A 13,255-nucleotide genomic window follows, 5' to 3' on the forward strand; every position below is an offset into this window, starting at 1 on the left:
CCCTGGAAGGTCTTATTTTTCGTTCAGTGATCTAAAGTGGTTTTCTTGGTTTAAGGTTCCTCATGTTCATTCTTCTGCCAGGAAATTCATTTATTTCTGGATAGGATCTGAGGATTTAATCCAGATTCAACAAAATCATGCAAATGTTTTGTAAAAAGAGTTCTCAAGTGAGATATTTTAGGAAATAAAGAAAAAGGAAGGGTCAAGTGTGGCTATGGAGATTCTAGTCTTCAGGGACTTAGAAAATTGTAGATAGGTAGCTGGGTGGACCCGTGCTATATGGGGCCTTGGCATCATCCTGCAGTTGTGCCTTTTTGTAAATCACTCTCACTCTCACTCGCTTGGATTCAAGAGGTTGTTTTGTTGTCACTGATGAAATAAAAAACAAACAGTTGTCTTAGTATAAGCATATTCTCAGATATTAGGCTCATCTAAATTCCTGATTAAATGGATTTTCCTAAAGATTTCCTCAAAGTAATGAGGTAAATGTCATAAAAGCAAGAAATGTTTAAAATATGAAGGGACTCATGATACATGTCCTCAGGTTCTGAACCTAAATGCTGCCTTATAAAATGGACTGCCACCAGTTAGCTGTGATTAGGTATGCTCAAATAGTACTAGCTCTAATCTCTTGGGAACTTCTACTAGCCCTATTAATTGCTTTTTTACAAATTTATTTTACATCCATTATCTTATTTAATCTTTACAACAATCCTTAGATTTAGACATTAGTTTTATTCACATTTTAGAGATGAAGAAACTGAAACTGAGCTAGAATAACTGGCCGAAGTTAATGCAGTTGGTAAATAGAGGCACATGAGGTTATAGTCTGGAAAGGTTGTTTGACATTAAGTCAAGTCTTTGTTTTCTCAGTGATGCTGGTTCTTTTCAACCTATTTCAAAGGCACTGGGAACCTGTGGTGCCTCAGGGACCACTGACCAGAAAAAGAGAGAGGGGAATAAACCAGGCAGTGCTCTGGGCCCCCTCACTCTAGTTTCAGCCAGAGCACATCTGATATATATGAATCCCATTTGAAGTTTTGTTTGAAAAAATTCTCAGATGCTGTATTATACCGTGATGTCTCCTAATGCTGTACTAGCAACTTCTTGAAGTCAGACCTGTCTTATCCTTTCTTTGGTTTCACAACAGTGTGAAACCTCCCCTGACCTGGAGCAGATGGAAATCATTGCCCTTGGGATGTGCTTTGGGCTCCAGGACAGCACAGTCTGAGGATCTCCCGTGACTCCTGGCAGCCTTGCTGTCTTTGTCATCAAAGCCAATTAAGTATTCACAGTACCTGCCGCCTTCTCACTGTTATCAGTGATATCACTGTTATCACAACTCATTGAGCTCTCTTCAAAGAGGGAAGTGATATCTTCTCCAAATATCTTGAGGCAGTTTTCAGTGAGAAACTGTACAAAAGAAATCTGTAACACAAAAGGGCAAAAACAGGATGTTATTTTATGGCATAGTTATAAATCACATTTCATTTGTGAATCTTGGCTCTAACAAAAATGCAGAATAATTCTGAGAAAAATTCAGACTTGATTAAAATAAACAAATAAGTATATATATATATATATATATATATATATATATATATATATATATACATACATACTAGTTTTCTCTACGAAATAACTGATGCTTTCAAGAGTACTTTGGGCACAGATTTTTAAATTCTTTTAATCAGTGGCCTAAAATTATAATTTGTGGCCTAATTTAAGTAGCTAACATTTTTGTAATGATGGTTACATCTTTAAAACTAGGATAATTTTCAAGTAACCCACATAGGATATTTGGGGCAAAGATGTATATTCTCTTATTAAATTTTATTTATTTATTTTTATTTAAGAATTTTTCCAGTTTTATTGAGATATAATTTATGTATAACATCTTATTAAAATTTATAAAGTATCCAATACACAAAAACTTGTGAAATTCACTTAAGAAATATCTGAAATGTGGGAAGCAGAGATTTCTGTGGAAGGAAGCAGCTGGAGAGAAAACATGTGATGTGCTTTTCTGACTGCCTTCTTTGCCTTGCCTCATGCTTGCTCTGGGTAAGCTTGGGGAAGAGCTGTGTTCTTATTAGGCATGTTGTGGCTCTATTAGGATGTTCTGAAATCTTTTACTAGTTTCTCCATCCTGCAGTGGAGGCAAAATAGTAGCCAAGTAATTTTCTGAACAAGCCACAACCTGCAGAGCGAGGCTAGTACGTGTGGAGCCATGGGCACTCATATTGCCCAAGCCACCTGGGATGTGCCAGCAGTGACCAGAGCAGCTAGGTGTTGTCATCATTGTGCAGTGATGAAGCCATGGCTTGGAAACCTTGCCCAAGTTTACACATCCCTTAGTGATCAGGCTGAGAGTTGAACCTTGGCTCTCAGACTCCAAAGCCCAAGGTTCTTTTCTATCATATCATCCTACGCTCATCTCTCTATTGTTCAGTCTCCTGGATGAGAAAGGAGAAGTGACTCAGCTGCTCCCATCAGAATTAATACCACAAACTTCAGGTTCAAAGTGGGGACTCTGCCCCACAAGGCATAAAAATGAGAGATCTCATTACCTTTACTGTGAAGTCGTTTTCTAATTCTGAGCTGCCAGAATTAGACAGGCAAAGAATGCTTGGGGCTATACACACTGATAAAGTGTAAGCTGTCATCTGATTGGATGAGGAATGTTGCATAACACTCCAAAAAGGTATCACAAGAGAACTACATTGCTTTTGGCAGCTGGTCTAAAAGACTAAAGACAGAAAAATGTACTTTTTCTTGTTGTTGTTGTTGTTGTTGTTGTTGTACTCTGGCCTCTCACTGTTGTGGCCTCTCCCGTTGCGGAGCACAGGCTCCGGACGCGCAGGCTCAGCGGCCATGGCTCACGGGCCCAGCCGCTCCGCGGCATGTGGGATCTTCCCGGACTGGGGCACGAACCTGAACCTGTGTCCCCTGCATCGGCAGGTGGATTCTCAACCACTGTGCCACCAGGGAAGCCCAAAAAATGTACTTCTAAACAAAGCAAGTCATTTTGCTTAGGAAGTGGAAAGACAAAGACAAAGAGAACAGAGTACTTCTTTGTATACCATGTACACAGTCCACTCTCACAGAGTTCCAGGAATGAATGCATTACAAAAGTGTTTCATTGAATTGAATTCCTGAACCAGATAAGAACTTCTCTGGTTAGTTATGTGTTTGACAACGTTAAGATCATACCACTGGCAGATTGATCCTTTAGCATCTCTTTTTAGACCAATGGATTTCATCTCCAGCAGTTTCATGTATTCAGAAGGTGTAAAATGGTCAAGGATTCCATATTAATAAAATGAGGAGAAAAACACGAATTCAGTATTAACAGTAAGGCATGCATCTATTTTTAAACTGGCTTCCTGGGTATGATCAAGTGAAACCCTCTGACATTGGTCATTATTTTAGTGGACAAAGCTGTAAATTATAAGCTAATATTTTCCTAAGAGTATTGCATCATTACCTCTGGGTTGCAGTTATTTTCTCCTCCTCATTCCCTTGATCAATAATACCAAGCCATTTATCATAGAGACTGGCCGAAAATACACTTCCGTGGATATTTTGAAGAAAATCCTTACACAGATAAAAAATATATATTATTTTTATGATAAATATGTTGGAGAAATTACAGAGAAAACATTTAGTTGAAAAATTCAGTTCAGTCCCCACTTCCTTCTCAACTACACAAACTGTGATCCACACAGAGCTTGGCTCTGATTATCCACCGACTTGCACACCCAGAAGCATTGCTTGGATTTTCTCTAACTAAAATTAGAAGCATAAAAGTAGAGTCTGGGCTGTAGTGAGAATGACACTAAAGCCCCTTCTATCACCTGGAACCTGCTCATGTTAGCACACTAGTACAAACTGACAAGGTCTGGTGACTCATCCTAAATCCTAAATCCTATCAGTTTCTTGAAAAGAAATGGACACAGCCATTTTGCTTGTTTACTTTAGACATAGTGTTTGCTCTTAATTCAAGCAAAAAAAGTTCTGAAACAAACAAAAAAAATAACCAAAAAACACACCTCCGCATGCTCTTGCACACATATTAAGAGAGAACTGGGCTTTCTGACTTGAGGTATGTGTGTCCTTGGGAAAAAAACTACTCTAATAAAAGCTTCAGCCTTCCTTTTTTTGACTATATAAAAGTTCAGTTCTGCAGACTTTTAAGCAGTAGGTGTTAGAAATATATCAAAATCCCCAGTGGGTAACTACATGTTACCCGTTACAACTCCTTGAATGGAACACGTCCTCCCAAAAAAGGAAATTGAAAATTTGGATATATTGCACCTTCAGGCCTCTGAGTATCAGGGCTAGAGAATATGCAAATGTAAGCTTCCTAAGTGGAGGTCTGGAAAATTCATAACTTTAGAGGGCTGATGAACAAGTCTTAATATCATAGAATTGGGCCTATTAAAATTTATGAAGTCGTAATCTTCTGTGTAAGACTGAGGGGAAATTATTGCATTGCCTTGCTAGTTTCAAAAGCACACCTTGCTTCCACTGGTCTAAATATGTAGCCCGACTTCTCTTAATAGTAGCTTGCTCAGGAGATGCTTCTAGGCAACTGTCATGATTATAATCCAGTAAATGTTACTTTTATTGAGCTGCTGTTTGTGCCAGGCACTCTTTTGAGTCCTGGGAACAGAGCAGTGGAGACAATGGACAAAGTCTCAGTCCTCTCATACCTTTACTGTGTTATTGGTAGACGATACCCATTCACGATCATTAGGTTTTTCACTCTGTTTCCGAAGAAGTGGCCCCAGTATACGTGGAGAGAGGAAGCACTCCAGCTTTGGCTGGTTCTGGGAGTCTGGGAGGGTGCAGCAGGGCCTTTGCCTCATGTGTACCAAACTACATGCATTTGGAGTGTGTGCCTCCTCTCTTTCCTGGACCCTGTTCTGTAGAGTCCATTAGTGAGGCTGAGTGTGGTTAAGCCAGAACATGACACGTGCAGAATATGCCAGGGGTATTTGCTGTTGGACCTCTGTTTATGGATGGTTTAATGGCAAACTCAATGCGGTGCTGATGATATATTTATTTCTGACTTAGACCAACTCTCTGGTTAGTTTGACACATGGTATTATCAAAGCCAAGGTTGCAAAGTTTGATTCCCCACCAAGATCAGTCAACTTTAGGAAGAGACAACATTGTGAATGTCTAAGAACTGTACCCATGAGTAGCTACCCTCTTGCTAGTCTGTGCTTATAACATGGAAATAGGCAAGAGCCTACCAACGTTTGCTTAGAAAATCACGTCAGTTCCATGTGTGTCAGTTCCACGAGGGCAATACTCGTCTTGCTATTTGCATACCTAGTGCGCATTATTATGGTGCTAGTGTAGTAGGGGTCAACTCTAACTCATTTCTGAACTGTTGCTATTTATCATATAATCGAATTACAATCAAACATTAATAGGGAACAAGGAAAGACCAAATGTTACTGAGTTTCTAAGATATTTTTAATAACCTGTTTACAGTCATTACTCCATTAACATATTTTTGTTCAGAGCTGCTAATTAGTACCAACATGGATTGATTAAGTTTTTCTGTTCTGTTGTTCCCTGGGTGGAAATGTAACTAGACACTTGTGATTTAGCTGTATCATTTCAAACTCAGTCTATTTTTGTATAAATCTATTGAATTTTCAGAATTCCAAACTGATTTTGACTGCTGCACCCACTTTAAAAGTCAGATTTATAAGAAGAGGCATGTGGTTGGAGCTGGTTACCATGTACCTATAACCACGGGTGGTGGGTTAAACAACAAATATCAACAAAGGGTGCCAAAGGTGGTAAAAGGAAGAAAAAGGAGGAACAAAGGGTGGAGTCATCCCTACACTAATTTTAAAGTAAAAGGCATTAAGAGACAGGAAGGAAGGATGATGAAGGGATCAGGCGTCCTCACTGAGCATTTTTTGATTCATCGTTAAGGCAAATGTTTACTCACTGTGGTAAACTTGTGTAACTATTTCCAAGAGCTTAATATGAATTTTTTTTAATATGAACTTTGCCTTCATTAGGAAGGTGGCGAGGAAGTCATCAAAAGCAGGAAGCTTGTTTTGGTAAACACTCTGTATGTGTAGGTGTGTGTTTTGAAATTTATTATTTTTATTCTTTTGCATGGAGTGTTCAGGAATGAAGATGGGGAGGGCGTTGTGTGATGAAAAAGGAAAGTATATCTAACACTGTGGGGCTTTTAACACCCAAAGTAGCTTCCTTCAATTTTGACTTTGTCAAGTGTTTTTATATTATGCCTCTTATGGTTCTTGGGCAGTCATGATGAAGGACCAGTCATATAGCCTCAGAGTTATTGTGTGTGTGTGGATAATGCTAGAACGTTCCCTACCTTTAAGATAGATGCCACCATAAGAACGGCTTCATCATCCAAGTTCACTTTGTCCCCAGAGTTTAGTTTCTCCTTTAGGGCTGTGCATGATTTTATACTGGATGATTTTCTGAAGATGCCTCCTGTGAGAGGCCCTTTTTGATTGATAAAGGAAAGCATATGCTATAGGGAAGAAAATAAAACTATGTGGCATTTCCTATCTGCAAGCCCGGAGCACAAGCTTGCCCCCTTTTTGACAGAGCTGGGGTGTATGAGGGTACAGTGCTAGAGCTGGAAGGACTGAAGTCCATTCGAAAATTTTTTTCAGTGTTTCCAAATATATTTTCTACCCAACAATCCATTTTACATTCATACAGTGAAACATTTTAAACACTTGTTTAATCAGATTTTCCTTTTTAGTAAATCTACACTGTAAAATCAAACTTATCTGCTTAGAGGCCTTTGTAGAATCACCCTCTCCTCCTTCACTGTTCCTTTCTCATTATTCCCTATTATAGATGCTCTTTACTAAGTGTAGAAATCTTTTTGCCATACTAATTTCCCATTTGTTTGTTCTCCTTTCAGTGACTGTATACCCCATTTCTATTTCCTCCCCTCTTTTTTTTTTTCCGGTATGCGGGCCTCTCACTGTTGTGGCCTCCCCCGTTGCGGAGCACAGGCTTCCAACACGCAGGCTCAGCGGCCATGGTTCACGGGCCCAGCCGCTCCGGGGCATGTGGGATCCTCCCAGATAGGGGCACGAACCCATGTCCCCGGCATCAGCAGGCAGACTCTCAATCACTGTGCCACCAGGGAAGCCCTCCTCCCCTCTTTTAAAACAGGCTCAAAACCCCTCTCCTCCTTCTCTGATCATATTCCCTTCTCATCTGTCTTTCATTTCCTTTAGTTGTGTCTTCATGTCCTCTGCTTACAGAGTAGAGAGGTAACAGATACTGTAGTCAGGTAATCCAAGGAATCTGGAATCTGTTACGCTATTCATCTGCTATATGACTTCAGGTACAGCACAAACTTTACTGAGGCTTTTCTGTTTTTCATTTATGAAGTGGGGAAGATGATAATCATAGTTACCCCCTAAATTTGCTGTGAAAAGTGCAAGGACTGGGGTAGTAGCTAGCATGTAACTATCAAAAGTGTGATAAATTTCTTCACATATAGCATAAGATTCCCTGCATGTGGTATAGTGCTTGGAGAGCACTGACAATTCAGTATGCTAACTTGAGATAACACAGGTCAAACTCTGACTTTCATCTGATGCACTCTGTCAGGATTAAATGACTCATATTTGCCAGGAGATGAGTCTTTATGCTTGAGCACTTGAATTACAAATGAAATCTATGTGAGATATTTTGAGCCATAAGATTGAGTAAACTCAGCTGAAGGAGACTTGAGGCTGAGTGTGGAGTTCAAGGGAGGAGACGAGGAGAGAATATGAGGATGAGGTGGACTCTCAGAGTCACACACACAGAGCCCATTTTAATTGATCTGAGCAGGTGTAGGCGGGTCTTTGCTGAAACCAGTGGAATGGACAAGAGTATCTTTTCCTGTTGTATTTGCCTTAGGACTCTGCAGTACCTAAATCAGATCTTATTCTTCGAAGTAATACTAACAAAACTCAGTTAAAGCTAGGGGCTGTCTAATGACTTCTCCACTTGAGGATAGATTTGGATGAGAACACTTGCCCTCTCAGAGCTCCCCTCCTCAGGAGGGCTACAGAAGACCAAGACGAGAGCTAGCAGAATTGGGGTGGGCGGGCGGGCATTATCTCACACATCCTCGTGAGAAGCTCCAAAGAGCTGCTTTGGCTTTGTGGGTGGTGGAGCTGGGCACTGGTTGTCCTCACGAGTGCTGGAGCCCCGCCCAAAGGCCCAGTTTTTGACTGAACTCCTCTTAACTGTCTTCTGGCCTGAATCTAAGGAAGAAGAAAGATTATTACTAATAGTAGTTTAGTTCATTTAACCTGATTTCCATCACTTACATTTTACAGCATGTTCGTTGCAGTGGCTGGAAGAGACAGAAACTGAGTCATTTCTTGTATAGAATTTCCTCCCACATTCTGAAATTGGCTAATCGCCTCCTTGTGGTATTAATGTATTCTTCTTAACCATATCCTGCAAACCAGTAGTTAAACCTAGAGGCTTGATTAGACTCAGGGCTGATTCTCCGAGTGACAGTATTCCCCAGACAGTGCTATCTACTACTGCCTCTGCACTGTGTCATGAGTCACTCAGCCTGTATTATACAAGTTTCCTGATGTTAAGTATTATCAGTGGATTCAGGTGTCAAATATCATTTTAAAAGCCAAAAAGATTTGGTATTCAAATCAAGCAGAGTTTGGTAATCATTTACTTTTGTAGTAGGCTTCTTTCCACCCTTAGATTTCCTGTTTGGCTTTCTGAGTACCCAACCGTGGTCAACTTTTCTCCCATCAGAAGGATCTGCCTTTCATGACACATCCTGCCTGACCCCACTTTTCAGCCATCCTCTGGACCTCTCCTCTGGTAGGCCACAACCCTCAGGCAGCTCCATAGATGACTTTCTGCAGGCAGGGTCCTTGGGAAGTAGTCATTAAATGCTGGCTATATGGTAAGATGCCAGGTGGCCACCTTCCTGTAACACCCTACCCAGCTACCCAGAGATGATTTTTAACTACCCAACAGCCCCTGTCAAAGGAATACTGACAAAGTGCTTTTCAAAAAACAGTGATCAGCAATGAAAAGCTAAGTTCAAAGTTTCTACTGCCTAGCTATGAATGTTTTCCTGATATTTGCTTAAGTAACCTGTTTAACATTTGCTTAAAAAACCTGCTTAAATAACCAACTAAAAAAAGTCAACAGAGGAGCCAAGTTGTAGAAAAATAAACAGATGAGCAACATTTTACCAAATGTCCTTAAACGCCCATCCACCTGTCCTTTCTGAGACATAGTGAGTGCGTCACCATGTCCACTCATGTGGGTGAAACACTTGTGCTGGATGAGAGAGCCAGAAGGCTCCTGTTCTGCCACTTAGTTGGATAGGTTACTTAAAACTCTTTGAGCTTTGGTTTCTCAAATTTAACAAAAATGATGCTCCCTACACCTCATTGGACTACACAATGTAATGTACTACTCAACGCAGACATGGCTCATAGCAGCCTTGATAAAGGTAATTTCCCCCCTCAGAGGGCCTACGGCAGCCTCGACATCGGTCTCCTCCCCCCAAAGCAGACCCCACTCCCATTCTCCATTTGATTTTGCAGCCTCCAGAAGATATGCAGTCATGAAGGAATGCCACCACTCTACTCCACCACTCCACTCTTCCTGCCCTAACATGCATACCTCCATCATTTTAAAAGGAGAGAATGAAGAAAGCAAATACATTCTTAAATCCAGGAGCAGATTCTTCTACATTAACATGTACAAATGTTTAAGATACATGTTTATATAGGTTGAGTTGTTTTGTGCAACCTGGTTTCCCTACTCTTAACCTGATTGTATTATTTCTAAAACTATCCAGATGTATTCATGTATTCCAAATGTATTCATTCATTGTTCAGCTTTAATAAGAATGCTCTTTAAAAGAGTGGTGTATCCCTTGCTACAAAGCTATATATCCAGCTACTCCGTGAGCATAGACAGAAAGCAAAATAGACATTGAGTCCTGTACTTTCTCAAAGATATTTTCAGGCTTAGTTGGACCTTTCATAATGTACATTGTTTGATATTAGAGTTCATGTTGCCTCTGTGACCATTAAAAGTATATGCTTTAGCCATGAAAAAATATGGGGACTATTAAACAAGCTAACTTTATAACCTCATCTTTCTTAAACAGTCCTGGTAAGATTTAGGTTAGTGTTTCCTCATGCTCAAATTAGGGTTTGAATGTTAAAAAATAAAATTTTTGAAACTTTGTACTTACAGAATAATAATCATAACGATAAAAATACTTTAAGTAGAAATTCTATTCTGGCCCAAATAACTTCCCAAATTAATAACACATTTTTTTCAGAGAAAGAAATATTGATGGGACAATATTGGAATGGTAGGGGGAAAAAAATGCAAGAGGGAAGATTTTTAAAAACCCCAACCGAAAATATTCAGTCCAGTTCCAGCGGCAACCTGGGTCTGAAGCATACGTGGAAAGTGATGTTGCTATGAGGGTAGAACTGAGAGTTCAGTTCTAACCAGAACCCCCAAGGCCACTTCAGCCTAAGCCCAGAACAGATTCCAGGTCTTATCTAAGCCATACAGTCATCTAACCACCTCCTGTGAGGGCACGAGGTGCTAGACAAAACCCTAGGATGGGGGAGATGTGTTCCCAGGCCATAAGAAGCTCATGTTCTAATAAGACACTCAGATGTGTACAGACGTAATTATATGTGGGGAGTGAGTGAGTGCTCTGGGGATACAGAGAAGGGAGATGTCTACCTAGAGGAATTTTTAAAAAATAATAACTTTCCTAGAAGTGAGTTGGGTCTTGATTTCAGACCTTTGGGGTTTCTCTGAGCTTGATTCTGGGTGGGTGTTGGTGTCTGCCTATACTGCCCCCCCCACCCCTACATGGAGAATCGGCTGTACGTCATGAGTCTGCTTTCAGCAGTAGAGACAAGAGCCAAGAGAAGACACTTGCAGGAAGGGAAGGGGTTTACCTTTCCCCACTGATTCCTGGCTTGGCTCCTGGCTGAGTGCTTGGGTTTCACTGGGCTTGAATCTCTTGGTACTCCTGCTTCAGGAGGCAGGCCTCCTGGAGGGCGGAAGGAGAGGTGGAGTCCTCCAGTCCCCGCTGCAGGAGCACAGTAGCTGGAAGTGGCTCATCTTAATTCCATAGGGATGTTCATGCCCTGTATGGAGAAAAATCTAAATGTAGATCCTGCTGATGGTGATGGGTGCGATCAAACCTACCTTACCGTGAGCAAGTGCACCACACTGGTGTGGCTGCCATGCTTCTGGGCCTCCTGGGTAGAGAAGGCTGTGCCCCCTGAGTGAGCGTGATGTGCACTGTCATGGGGGACACCCGACAAAAAGCAGGTGCCCAAGCAAAAGAGTAGAGAAAAATGTTTTTAGACACATTGCTTGGCTTGGATTGTATATATCCATCAGTGCGTTGCACAATGTTGACTTTCATTATGTTTCCACCTGAGACTGTTGAAGGCCTTCTAGCTTCTCCTTGACACTCACTAGATTGTACATCTTAGGCAAAGTACTTGCCTTACATTCTTCCTTTGAAATGCTTACCCTCACATAGACTCATAAGGATAAAAGTAAGTATATTAATAAACATTGGTGCTTAATATTTTAAAAATAATTGGACTATATATGTTAAGAATTGCTATGATCACTGTTCCCTCACACGTCAGTTTAACAAACAGATTTTTCACTTCCTTTTGTCAGTTCAGCAGCCAGAGCTATGCAGGAGCAGGGGGGTTGTTTGCCTTTATGTTTGCCTCCCACTGCTGCCTTCCCTCTGAGGGGGGTCCTGCGAGGCAGTGATCAGAGGCAAGGCTGCATGGTAGTGGAAACCCAGAAGCAAAGTGCAAAACAGTGTTTACGGAGTGGAAAACCACACCAGAAATCATTGGGAGTAACCTGCCAAGTGATTTGTTTTACTCTTTCAGGCTTTAAATTGCTTCCTCGCCATAGAACTCTCAAAGACCCTGTGCTGTGACATGGATTTCATTTTTTAAGAATAGAATGAAAGTTCCTTTTCTTTCATTTCTGATTTATTATTATTATTTTATTTTTATAAATTTATTTATTTATTTATTTTTGGCTGCGTTGTGTCTTCATTGCTGTGGCGTGCAGGGGCTACTCTTCATTGTGGTGTGTGGGCTCCTCATTGTGGTGGCTTCTCTTGTTGCAGACCACCAGCTCTAGGCGCATGGCCTTCAGTAGTTGTGGCTCGCGGGCTCGCTATAGAGCACAGGCTCAGTAGTTGTGGCGCACGGGCTTTGTTGCTCCGCGGCATGTGGGATCTTCCCGGACCAGGGCTCGAACCCATGTCCCCTGCATTGGCAGGCAGATTCTTAACCACTGTGCCACCAGGGAAGTCCCCTGATTTATTATTGAATGTAACTTGTAATGTAAACGCAATGTTAGTGCTTTGTTCAGAACAAGAATCAACGTGACTTACATCCTTTAAAGCAAAAGAAACTTCCATGACAGCAATAAAATACAACCAAATCACCAGGATAACCAGGAGCTAATCCATAATTGTGAATTGAGAGCATGCTAAATGCATTCAGAATGACTGCTAAGGTATCATCATGAATGACAGGCTCTTAGGTGTCCTTAGAGTCAGCCATGGTGAGTGAAGCTGTTCGAAGCCTAAAAGTTGTCATCTGTGTGGTTTTGTTTAAATTAATACATTTTATTAAAATAAATATATTTTAAGTATTCAGTGTTTTTCACTTTATTGCTGACTGACTTTTACAAAGATGTCAACATTAAAAAAGAAAAACACATGAAATGGGTGAGGGGATTTTGTCCTCAGCTATGTACTTGGTGACTCCGTGTATTCTAAGACTGGGACTCTACATATCATAGAAAAAACTCAGTTGATTGGATTTTCCAGATCACTTGAAAACGTTCTTCAGATCACTTGAAAGAGTAATAGCCTCACAGGATTATTGAAAGATTAAAAAAGAAAAAAGGATACTGCATGTAAGAGGGAATGCTCTAAGATTTCTAGCAGAAATCATTGTCACCTTTACTATATTGCAAGTTCTGCTACAGATTTTGTCCTTTCCCTTGTTTTAATCCCTCTTTTTTCACTGACTACACTGAACAGATTTGCTAATCCAAGAGTATGTATTATTATTTCTAGCTAACTCGCTACAGTAACAATTTTAGGAAAGGTATAATCTGTTTATCAACAACCTCAAGAGCAATGCTGGTAAACTCAGCTTGA

The 13,255-nt window shown here is 40.7% G+C and overlaps 1 pseudogene; it reads right to left on the reverse strand.

Annotated features, from left to right (window-relative positions):
* Positions 1-238: 238 nt before the first annotated feature.
* On the reverse strand, positions 239-9,321 carry LOC131758214 (rho GTPase-activating protein 20-like; annotated as a pseudogene).
* Between the last annotated feature and the right edge of the window lie 3,934 nt (positions 9,322-13,255).

The sequence above is a fragment of the Kogia breviceps genome, chromosome 6 (genome assembly GCF_026419965.1).
Source record: "Kogia breviceps isolate mKogBre1 chromosome 6, mKogBre1 haplotype 1, whole genome shotgun sequence".
NCBI classification, from domain to species: Eukaryota; Metazoa; Chordata; class Mammalia; order Artiodactyla; family Physeteridae; genus Kogia; species Kogia breviceps.